Here is an 11,844-nt window from a genome sequence, read left to right on the forward strand (position 1 = left end):
GGAACAATTCCTTTCAAGATGGAGAGGATGATACAAGCATGAGGAGCACAAGGATTACAAGTTTTTGTTGAAGGTCAAAGTTTCGGATTTGCATAGTGAATTGAAGACCTTTTTCAAAGCCTTGTCCAAGCTCGGGAACTACAAAGACTACAAGGCGCATTTATGAAAATAAACGCGTTTGAGCTTGTTGTGAACATGCCCAAGGGAGTGTACGCCTTGACATGTGAGGTCTGGCCTTAGGTGCTCAAAAATACACCCAAGGATGCCCCAAATACACTCCACACCCGCCACCCTCATTAAGGGCAAAGGAGTCCTTTTGCAACACCTTTTGTAATAGACTATTTAAACATTTTCCTTAGTCTTGTTCCTTAGTTAGCTCATTTTAAAATCACTTTGTAACATTGCAAACCATATTTCCTCTCAAGAAGAGAGTAGACCACCAAACATTTTAAGCTTCACAAGTGAAAGGTTCCACTTGTGTTGTGAGACGGCTAGAAACGAGAGTGCTTGAGTGAATCGAGTTCCTCTTGTGTTCCCTTAAGAACATGGTGCTTGTTAATATGATTTGTAGAGGTTTTAGAGTTTGATACACTCTTTAGTTGCTACATTTTATATTCTCTTTGTGTCAAGTTATCTATCTCCTTATCTTTCAAGTTTGCTTGTTTGTTATTTCTGTTTGATGTCTTGTACGTGTGGACTATTTTTGTGAGTTTTTAGACTATTTTGGGCTCATGTAGATACCATTTGGTATCAATCATTCACGTAAAAATCACAAAATTATGAAGAAAGAGATGAAAAATGACCTCAAGTTTATTTCGACTCCAAATTATGGATGCTGCCAATGAACCGAAACCAAATTCACAACTCGATCCAGGATCTCAACACAAACTTGCTAACTCGGCAATTCTAAACAAAACAACCAAAAGAGCGACGACAACCGGAATTTGTTGACTATTTGACAATGAATTTCTCTATCTGCCGAAGCTATAGCAATTTATGAAAGATTATCGCTGGAATCAACAAATCAGGCTCGAGTTTAGCCATTTTTTTGTTGCGGAAGAGGACTGGGTAGAGTGCAATTATTGCACAAACACTACCCCAAAATAAAAGCCGCTAAAAATAGTAAAAGAGGAAAAATAAAAAGAACACTGAATTTACAAGGTTCGGTAAAAATATTTTACCTATGTCCTCGGACACAACTGACCAAATTTTATTCCACTCCAAAGATACAAGTGAAATATTACAAAAGAGAGAATACTTGAAATGCCTTAGAAGATGAGAAGGCAATTGTGAGAGGTGTGTTTAAAACTGAAACATTTGGGTTTCTTTTATAGGGAGGAAGGCCCCCCATTTTTCTTTCCCAACCGATGTGGGATAATCCCACTTTCAACAAATCTCCACCTTGGGATATCCCACATCTTCAATTATCTCTCATGACAAATTTCAGTTGTGTCTTCATCTTTTGAACTTCACTGTTCAACAATGTTGATCAAGTCCAAACAATGTCCAAACTGGATCGCAGTCACCACTTTAGTTAGAATATCAGTAAGATTCTCCGTAGTCTTGATTTTCTGCACTATGACTCCATCTTCTTCTATTATTTCTCGTATGAAGTGATATCGAACATCAATGTGCTTCGTTCTTGCATGATAGACTTGGTTTTTCGCTAATTGAATAGTGGTTTGACTATCACAAAATATTGTAATAGTTTTTGTTTGATACCAAGTTCCTTAAGCAATCCTTGAAGCCAAATTGCATCCTTCACAGCTTCTGTAATAGCCATGTACTCTACCTCAGTTGTAGACAAAGCAACTATTGACTGTAAAAGTAGACTTCCAACTAACTAGTGCTTTTACAAAAGTAAACACATAACCAGTAGTTAACCTTCGTTTTTCCAGATCACTTGTATAATTAGAGTCATAATATCCAACTACACACGAATTTTCTTCCTGTTAAAAAAAATCCCAACATCCACGGTATTACGAATATACCACAAAATCCATTTCACAGCTTGCCAATGTTCTCTTTCTGGATTATGCATATATCTTCTCATAATCCCAACAGCATATGAAATGTTAGGTCTTGTGCAAACCATTGCATACATCAAGCTACCAACAGCACTTGCATATGATACCCTTGACATGTATTCTCTTTCGACTTCATTCTTTGGTGACATATCAACACTAAGCTTAAAATGTGGAGCAAATGGAGTGCTAACTATTTTTGTTTTTTCGTCCATACCAAATCAATCTATCACCCTCTTTAAGTATTCTTTCAGAGATAAACAAAGTTTCTTTGAATGTCTATCCCTTATTATCTCCATTCCAAGAATTTTCTTCACATCTCCCAAATCCTTCATCTCAAACTCCTTACTTAGTTGAGCCTTCAGCTTATCAAGTTTTGCCAAATTCTTGGAAGCTATCAATATATCATCAACATAAAGGAGAAGATATATAAAGGAACTATCCTTAAACTTGCGCAAATACACACAATGATCGTATTTGCTTCTCACATACTTCTGCCGCAACATAAACTTGTCAAATCTTTTGTACCATTGTCTAGGAGACTATTTCAATCCGTACAATAATTTTTCAAGTTTGTACACCATGTTTTATTTCCCTACAACTTTGAATCCTTCAGGCTGAGTCATGTAGATTTCCTCTTCCAAATCACCATGTAAAAATACTATTTTTACATCCATTTGAACTAGTTCCAAATCCAATTACGCTACCAAAGCCAACATAATTCTAATGGAAGAATATCTTACAACTGTAGAAAACACTTCATTGTAATCAATTCCTTCCTTCTAAGCATATCCCTTGGACACCAATCTTACTTTGTAGCAAACATCATTTTGGTTAGGAAGTCCTTTTTTCTTTGCATATACCGACTTACACCCAATAGCTTTCTTGCCCTTCGGGAGGTTCCAAATTTCATGTATTGTTTTGATGAAGGGACTTCATTTCCTCATCCATTGCAACCTTCCACTTATTTTCTTCACAACTCTGGATACCTTCTTTATAAGTGGTAGGAATACCTTCAATTATGAGTGAGGTTGCGTATGCCATCATCTCTATGAGATGCATAGGCTTCTTTATTATTCTTTTGGGTTTTTGGGTTGTTATTGACTCAAGTTGCTATTCAGGTTCTTGAGTTGGAACCTACGTCTCAAATGGATCTGCTTCCAAATCATCATTTGCTTCTTCATCTACCTTTTGTGGAGGAAAAATAAAATTTTCCTCAAAATCCACCTGCTTTGAAGCACTATCAGTTACTTTTGTATCTTCATCTGCATCCTTTTTCATTATCTCGAATTCATCAAAAGTAACATCTCTGCTGAATATTACTTTTCTTGTCTCAGGACACCATAGGTAATATCCTTTGACTTCAAAAGTAATTCCCATAAAGATAGCCTTCTTAGCTCTTGGATCTAATTTTGACTCTTTCACATATTAGTAGGCAGTTGAGCCAAATACATGTAAAGAATCATAATCCATAGTAGGTTTTCCATACCATTTTTCAAATGGTGTCTTCCCATCAATTGCAGCAGATGGTAGACTATTAATAATGTGGCACGCATATGTTATTGCCTCAGCCCAGAATTCTTTGCCCAAGCCAGCATTGGATAACATACACCATACCTTCTCCAGCAAAGTTCGGTTCATGCGTTATACCACTCCATTTTGTTGTGGTGTATGTCTGACAGTGAAGTTTTTTATGATGCCATTGTCTTCACAGATCTTGTTGAAAAGATCATTCTTGTATTCACCTCCATTATCTATACGAAGACTCTTGATCTTTCTGCTTGTTTGATTTTCCATCATCATCTTCCATTTGACAAAAATTCCCAACACTTCGTCTTTTGTTTTCATGGTATACACCCATGCTCTTCGGGAAAAGTCATCAACAAAGGTTATAAAATAGTGTTTCCCACCTAATGAAGGTGTTTTGGAAGCACCCCAAACATCAGAATGTACATAATCCAAAATGCCTTTAGTATTATGGATAGCTGTACCAAATTTAACCCTTGTTTGCTTTCCCTTCACATAATGTTCACAAAATTTCAAGTTTCCAGATTAAACACCCTTTAACAATCCTTGATCTAATAGAATTTACAAGGATTTGCCTCCAGCATTTGCCAAGCGCATATGCCATAGCCTGGTTGCTTCTGCCTCTTTGTCAATACTGGATATTACTATTGCTATCCCAATAATTGTAATGCCATGATAATGATACAAATTATTGTTCTTTCGAATAACCTTTATCACCACAAGTGCACCGGAGTATATTTTCATCAATCTATTTTCTGTAACAACTTTGAGCCCTTTTAAATCAAGGGTTCCCACAGAAATAAGATTCTTCTTTAAATCCGATACATATCAAACATCTGTAGTGTTCTGATCATTTCATCATGTTTCCTCAAATGTATTGAACCAATGCCATATATGTTAAGAGAATTACTGTTTGCCGTGTTGATAACTCCAAATTCTCCTTTTTTAAAATCAACCAACCAGTCCCGATTGGGACACATATGATAGCTATAAGCCGAGTCCATCAGCCATACATTTGATGGTTTTGATGACTCTGCTGTAATCAATGAGAAATCTGAGTCATCACAATCAGCTACATTTGAATCCATTACAGTCTTCCCTTTGTTAGGTTTGGCCTTATTCTTCAATTTAGGACAGTCCTTATTCCAATGCCCTTTTTCTCAACAAAAGGCGCATTCATCTTTGCTAGGTCTGGACTTCGACTTGGATCTTTCCTTCTTTTTTCTCATTTTATCTTGAGAATGGCCTCTCGTTTCTAGTGCTTCTCCTTCTCCGCTCTTCTATTTCTCTTTCTTTCTTTGTTCATAGCTGTACAAAGCTGAACAAACTTCTTTCAGAGAAATTTCATCCCTCCCATGAAGTAGAGTAGTTTCAAGGTGCTCTTACTTATCGGGAAGTGACCCCAACAACATCAACGCTAGATCACCATCAATAAAAGTTACATCCATATTTTGCAAATCTGTAACTAGTTTATTGAAATAGGTGATATGATCATTTATTGTGGTACCAGGAACATAGGTGAAGTGAAATATTTTTTTCTTTAGAAAAAGTTTATTCTGAATATTTTTCTTCAAAAATTTATCGTCCAACGCCCTCCACAATTTACTTGCAGAAGTTTCCTTTGTGAATGGATACTTCTGTTCTCTACCAAGGAAGGACCAAATAGTACCACAAGCAACACAGTTGATGTATTTCCAATCTGCATCTTCAATATTTTTTGGTTTCTCTTCTTCTAGGGTAAGATCTAATCCTTGTTGAAAAAGGACATCTTCGATCTCGTATCTCCACTTACCAAAGTGTCCTGTTCCGTAAAAAAACTCAACTATAAATTTCGCATTTGTCTGAATTCTTGACATAGCGAAGATACCAACGACGTGTTATTAACACCTGACGTGGACACCTTTGTTATGTCTAAGATGGATACTTTTTGATTTCCCTCTCCTATTTTGTGCTATAAATACTATTTAATAGTTGGCTACACACAGACCAAGATGATTCTTTTTTGGTGTGGAAGATCAGACTACTCTACAACCACAGAGCATACTAAGAAAAAATCTTGACAATATAGACCCAAGAAAATATCCTTTCTGATGTGGAATATCAGGCTATACTGCAACCACAGAGCATACTCAGACAGAAACCTGGCTCTGATACCAATTGTTAAAGAAATGGACTGGGTAAAGTGCAATTATTGCACAACTACTACCCCAAAATAAAAGCCGCTAAAACTAGTAAAAGAGGAAAAATAAAAAGAACACTGAATTTACGAGGTTTGGTAAAAATATTTTAAAAATAAAAAGAACACTAAATTTATTGACCAAATTTTATTCCACTCCAAAGATACAAGTGAAATATTACAAAAGAGAGAATACTCAAAATGCCTTAGAAGATGAGAAGGAAATTGTGAGAGGTGTGTTTAAAACTAAAACATTTGGGTTTCTTTTATAGGGAGGAAGGCCACCCATTTTTCTTTTCCAACCGATGTGGGATAATCCCACTTTCCACATTTTTTACTAGTTTCGGACGAGCTGTGGAAGCAGGGGTCGGGCTTTGGGATTTCGATGAGAAAACTCATCGAAAAACTCAAAGACAACTGAGGATTCCCTTTTCTCTCCTTTTCTGTCAACTCTAGAAATATTTTGACAGGTTTTTTTTTGTGATTGAGTGATAATTCCAACAAAAAACTTTGTCGAAAAGAGTTGAACGAGCTATTTTGCTCCTTTTCTGATCACTGATCTCCTTCGTCTCTATCAATTATTGATCTCTTCCACAGTTCACTCTCCACTCTCTCAATTCTCTTTCCTATTTGGTATATGTGATGTGAGCATAGAATGGAAGAGTGTGTATGTAGGGTATGGGTCTATCAGTGTATTGATCAGTGTATTGAGTGTATATGTAACTGTGTATATTTCAATGGTGGGTGTATTGTGGGTATGAAAGTGAATTCTCTCTAAATTGTGAGTGTGTTTGATGTGAGTATATCAGTGTGTTATTTGAGAGGTGAGTATAGAGAATTTTATGTGTGCGTGAATTCTCTGGAATGGAAAAATCATGAATTTGTTGTGAGGTCAGGTAAAAAATGTGTTTAAGGGGGGTGAGTAGAGGCACGTGGGATGGGGTATATGGGTATGGGGGTAGGGTAGTTTGGTGGGGGTAGGGGTGTGATGTGTCCAAGTTGTTATGGTAGGCTTTTATTTTTATTAGGATGAGGTTTTAAAAATTGTTAAGATTTCATACAAAGAAGTAGACAACGAGACAGAATTTTGACCCGACCATTATTCAAGGGAAGAAACAAAAGGAGGGACAACCGAGTTGGAAAGTCACGTGAGGTCCCATTGAGGTTCCGTCCCCGAATCTGTCATTACATCAAAAATAAAAATTATAAATTCAGAAACATAAATGAAATTACAAAAGTCCTATCTATACAGCTTTCCTTTGCTCTTGACTTGTTATTTCATCACCCTGTTCTCCAGGCGGGCTCTTGACTTGCAATTCCTTACTTTATTTTTCGAACAAGCTCCCGACTTGCAATCTCATCACCTTGTTGCCTGGATTTCAACTTCTTCACCCTGTTCTTCAGGCGGGCTCCTGACTTGCTATTTATTCAATCTGTTGACTTTAAATTTGTTTACCTTGTTGCTTGGCTTTCAACTTCTTCACCTTGTTCCTTGACTTTCCATTTATTCTCCCTATTCTCCAGGCAGGATCCTGAAATTACATCAAAATTAAAAAGAAAATTATTCCAAACAAAGGTTATGATGAAGAAAGATTCCATTTTTCAGAAAAGTGAAGTCCCAAATAATAGGAATCAATTTTTTTGCCTAGTTTATCATCAGAGGACTTTTTGTGAAAGTCATATCATAACTACTTGAAAAAATTAAACCAAGAAATATATCTTCTATGGGTTAATTGGAATGATTCAACTAGAATGTGTATTTTCTAGGAGTCAAGGGGAATGACTCGACTAGAAAGTACATTTTCTAGGAATCAAGGGGAATGACTCGACTAGAAGGTACATCTTCTAGGAGTAGAGGGAAACGACTTGACTAGAAGGTACATCTTATAGGATTCAAAGGGAATGGTTCAACAAGAAAGTACATCTTCTAGGATTCAAGGAGAATGACTTGACTAGAAGGTAGATCTTCTAGGAATCAAGGGGAGTGACTCGACTAGGAAGTACATCATCTAGGATTCAAGGGGAATGACTCGACTAGAAAGTACATCTTCTAGGAATTAAAGGGAATGACTCAACTAGAAAGTATATCTTCTAGGAGTCAAAGGAAATGACTCGACTAGAAAGTATATTTTCTAGGAGTCAAGGGGAATGACTCGACTAGAAAGTACATCTTTTAGGAGTCAAGGGGAATGACTCAGCTAAAAGGTACATCTTCTGAGAGTCAAAGGGAATGACTCAACTAGAAGGTACATCTTCTAGGAGTCAAAGGGAATGACTTAACTAGAAAGTATATCTTCTAGGAATCAAGGGGAATGACTCGACTAGAAGGTACATCTTCTAGTAGTCAAAGGGAATGACTCAACTAGAAAGTACATTTTCTAGGAGTCAAGACTTAAGTTAGGAAGTACACACCTAACAAGTAAAATTTGAATTACCCAACCAAGGAAGTGTGTCTCCTTACCAATGCTGCTTGAATTACCCAAACTAGGAAGTGTATCTCCGTACAAATGCTGCTTGAATTACCCAAACTAGGAAGTGTATCTCCGTACAAATGCTGCTTGAATTACCCAAATAAGGAAGTGCGTCTCCTTACAAATATATCTTAAATTACCCATACAAGGAAGTGCGTCTCCTTACAAATGTCGCTTGAATTACCCAAGCAAGGAACTGCGTCTCATTACAAATGTCGCTTGAATTACCCAAACAAGGAAGTGCATCTCCTTATGAATGCTGCTTGAATTACCCAAACAAGGAAGTACGTCTCCTTATAAATGCCACTTAAATTACCCAAACAAGAAAGTACATCTCCTTACAAATGTCACTTGAATTACCTAAACAAGAAAGTGCCTCTCCTTACAAATGGCACTTGAATTATCCAAATAAAGAAGTGTGTTTCCTTACAAATTCCACTTGAATTATCCAGATAAGGAAATGCATCTCTTTACAAATGCCACTTGAATTATCAAAACAGGAAATGCGTCTTCTTACAAACACTGCTTAAATTATCCAGATAAGGAAATGCATCTCTTTATAAATGCCACTTGAATCACCCAAGGAAATACATCTCCTAGGGGTTAGCTAAACTAGAAAGTACATTTTCTAGGAGTAAAGGCGTAAGATATAAAGTGAACCACCTAACAAGTGAAACTTGAATATCCACTAATGAAGTGTGTCTCCTAAGGGTCAAGTGGAATGACTCGACTAAAAAATACGACTTCTTGGAGCGAAGGTCCAATTTAGAAAGTGCATCACCTACTAAATGAAACCTGAATTACTCAGATAAGAAGGTGCATCTACTAAGGGTTTCATGGAAGGACTCGACCAGAAAGTGCATCTTCTAGGAGTAAAAGATTAAATTAGGAAGTATTTCACCTACCAAGTCAAAACTTAAACTACCCTAACAAGGAAGTGTGTGTACTAAGGGTTAAATGGAAGGACTAAAATAGAAAGTGTGACTCATAGGAGTGAAGGTTCAATTTAGGAATTGCATCACCTAATAAATGAACCTGAATTACCTGGACAAGGAAGTGTTTCTCCTAGATATATTGGATAATGAGTTTTACCATGGTTTTGATCACCAAACCTGAGCATCGACATTTTCTTTTGCATTTGTAGAAGTGAGAAATTACGGACTTTGATGTTTAGGTTTTGAAATCCTTGATTTGAAGGTAACATGCTTTCTGTTTCATCAAAGAAAACTTGTGAGTTTAAAAACATGGTGGTTGGTTTGTGGCTTTAGCTTTCGCAGAAATTGCTCTTGCCCTTATCACATTTAATATTGCTTCCAACCATTAGCATATGTCATTGACTTGCTATATTATTGACCCAAACTCAGATTATTAAGAGTGACTCTGAAACAAATACAGTATCTCTTCTTTGTCATGCTCCTTAAATAAAACCTTTGAACCTTGGCATTTCCATGAGTTCCAAGAATTGTCTGTTGAAAAAATTTTCTGCATGCCTCATTTCGACTCACAATCATAGCTCTTTTATGTGCTGGCTTTTTGTCTTGCTTTGTGCAATTGAAGAAGCTAGTAGCAAGTTTTGGAAATCTTTTCTCACTTGCTTTGATATTGATTTGACTCAAAGACACAAGAAAAATGACTTTTCTTTGGATGGCAAACTCAAAAGGATAAAAATAAAAATTTAGAAAAGGAAGAAAAAACAATGTTTGTACTTTTTTTTTGAAAATAAAGAAAAGAAAAATTTATTTGAAAATGATAATCAATTCTAATGATTATGCCATGCATTTTGGATTAAGTTGCCTCATCTTTTCATTTAAACTTTCCATCAATTATTGTTGAGTTAATGACCCTGACATTGAGTTGCTTCCTTAGGTCAGTTGCACTTGTAGACCCATTCGGCTAGTGACACCTTGAAGGATTTTTGCCAACAAGCCTTTCTCATTGTTCGATTCTCATTATCTTATTGTGTCTGTGAGGATTTTCACCAAAGAGACTCTCTTATTTTTGTTTCTCTCAACTCACAATCGTCTTATGGTGCCCATGAGGGTTTTCACCAATAAGACTCTCTTATTTTTATTTCTCTCAACTTACCATCGCTTTACGATGCCCATGGGTGTTTTCACTAATAAGGATCTCTCATTTTTATTTCTCTCTTGATTCCTTATGCTGAGGAAGACAAGTAGTACCCAAAATGCGTCATCATATCCATTGCATGCTTATCCTTAACATTCTCAAAGATTGATCTGAAGGTCTTTCTTTGGTTGTAACTTGGCTTTTGGATGAGGTTAGAAAGAAAGGATGACATGAGGCCCAAACGACATTTGACGTGGGGTGGGACTTACAACTTTTAGAATTAACTCAAACAATGGAAATTAACCCATGCCCCAGTTTCTTAACTGGGTTATTCCAAACTATTTATTTGGTTGGACCGGGCCCAGAATAGGGTAGCCTACGTATCTCACCCCCGAGAGGGGAGAATCAGGTCACACATAGTTTCGACAACTTGTTTCTTTGCTTGACTCTGATTTTTTTTCTTTTTATTGACTTTTTTTTCTCTTTGAAACTTTTCTGACTATTTTTCTGGACACTCATCTCTTTTCTTCCTTTTTGACATTTTTTTTAAAACTTTTCTGATTCTATTCTTTTGCTCGACGCTTTTTTTAAGCTTTGCTGACTCTATCTTGATTTCAAAAGAGGGGTATGAAAGAAATAGAACTAAAGCTCAAATGGGGTAAACAACTAAAGCTCAAATGAGGTAAACAAAGGATGACACAATGTTGGGATAACAGAATGAAATGCCTTCGTCATATCAATCCTTGAACATAAAAGTACATATCATGCAATCTGGAAGTGAAAGATAAAGATCATTTGCGATACTTTAACAACACTAACTTTAACTGAGAATGTGTGACACTTCTTCTTCTACACTTGTCAAACATACAACTCCACCTTTGTTGTACATCCCTTACATCGATGACCCATGCTTTCATGGAGCTGATTATCTTCCGATTTCTCTTGATATAGGGATCACGCGTCCACTATTTAACCTAATTTAGCTATGATTTTCAATTGATAACTAATTTATTCTTGTGATTCTCAAAATAATAGCCTTAATTTTGAAAGAAGGCTTCAACATGGTCACCAATTGTCTTAACATGCTACCTATTTCTTAGATACTTTTTCTAACTTTAGCCCTCTGATTCAAAGTTCACTCTTAAACTAGATTTTAAGATCTAGCTGAGAATTTCACCAACATGTCATATCACTAGAAACAACATAAAATATACTATGTAAAGAAAACAAACAAACAATATATATTTAAAACACAAAGGGAAAACGAACACTCTATTTAGTTAAAATGAAAGATAGAAGGGTTTGAACAAAAATGAAAAAAGGACAAAACAAGATAGATCCCAAACTAAACCCTAAAATAATTCGTATAACAGAAAATAAAATAAAACAAGCTACCAAAACCTTTTCTAGTAAGGAGAAGTGTTATCTCAATTGCTGAGTCTGATATCTTAGTCACTGGTTTGCACATTAGCGTGACTAGAGCTTTTACTACTGTCAATGTTCTGCACCATAATTGATTTATCTTGAATCATCTTTTCTATTTCTATTTTCAAAGCATGATAATCTTTGATACTGTGAC

General features: G+C 36.1%; 1 pseudogene; it reads right to left on the reverse strand.

Annotated features, from left to right (window-relative positions):
* LOC124888983 overlaps positions 1-2,239 on the reverse strand; it is a 30,276-nt pseudogene extending 28,037 nt beyond the window's left edge.
* Positions 2,240-11,844: the final 9,605 nt, after the last annotated feature.

Source organism: Capsicum annuum, chromosome 11, assembly GCF_002878395.1.
Source record: "Capsicum annuum cultivar UCD-10X-F1 chromosome 11, UCD10Xv1.1, whole genome shotgun sequence".
In the NCBI taxonomy this organism is placed as follows: Eukaryota; Viridiplantae; Streptophyta; class Magnoliopsida; order Solanales; family Solanaceae; genus Capsicum; species Capsicum annuum.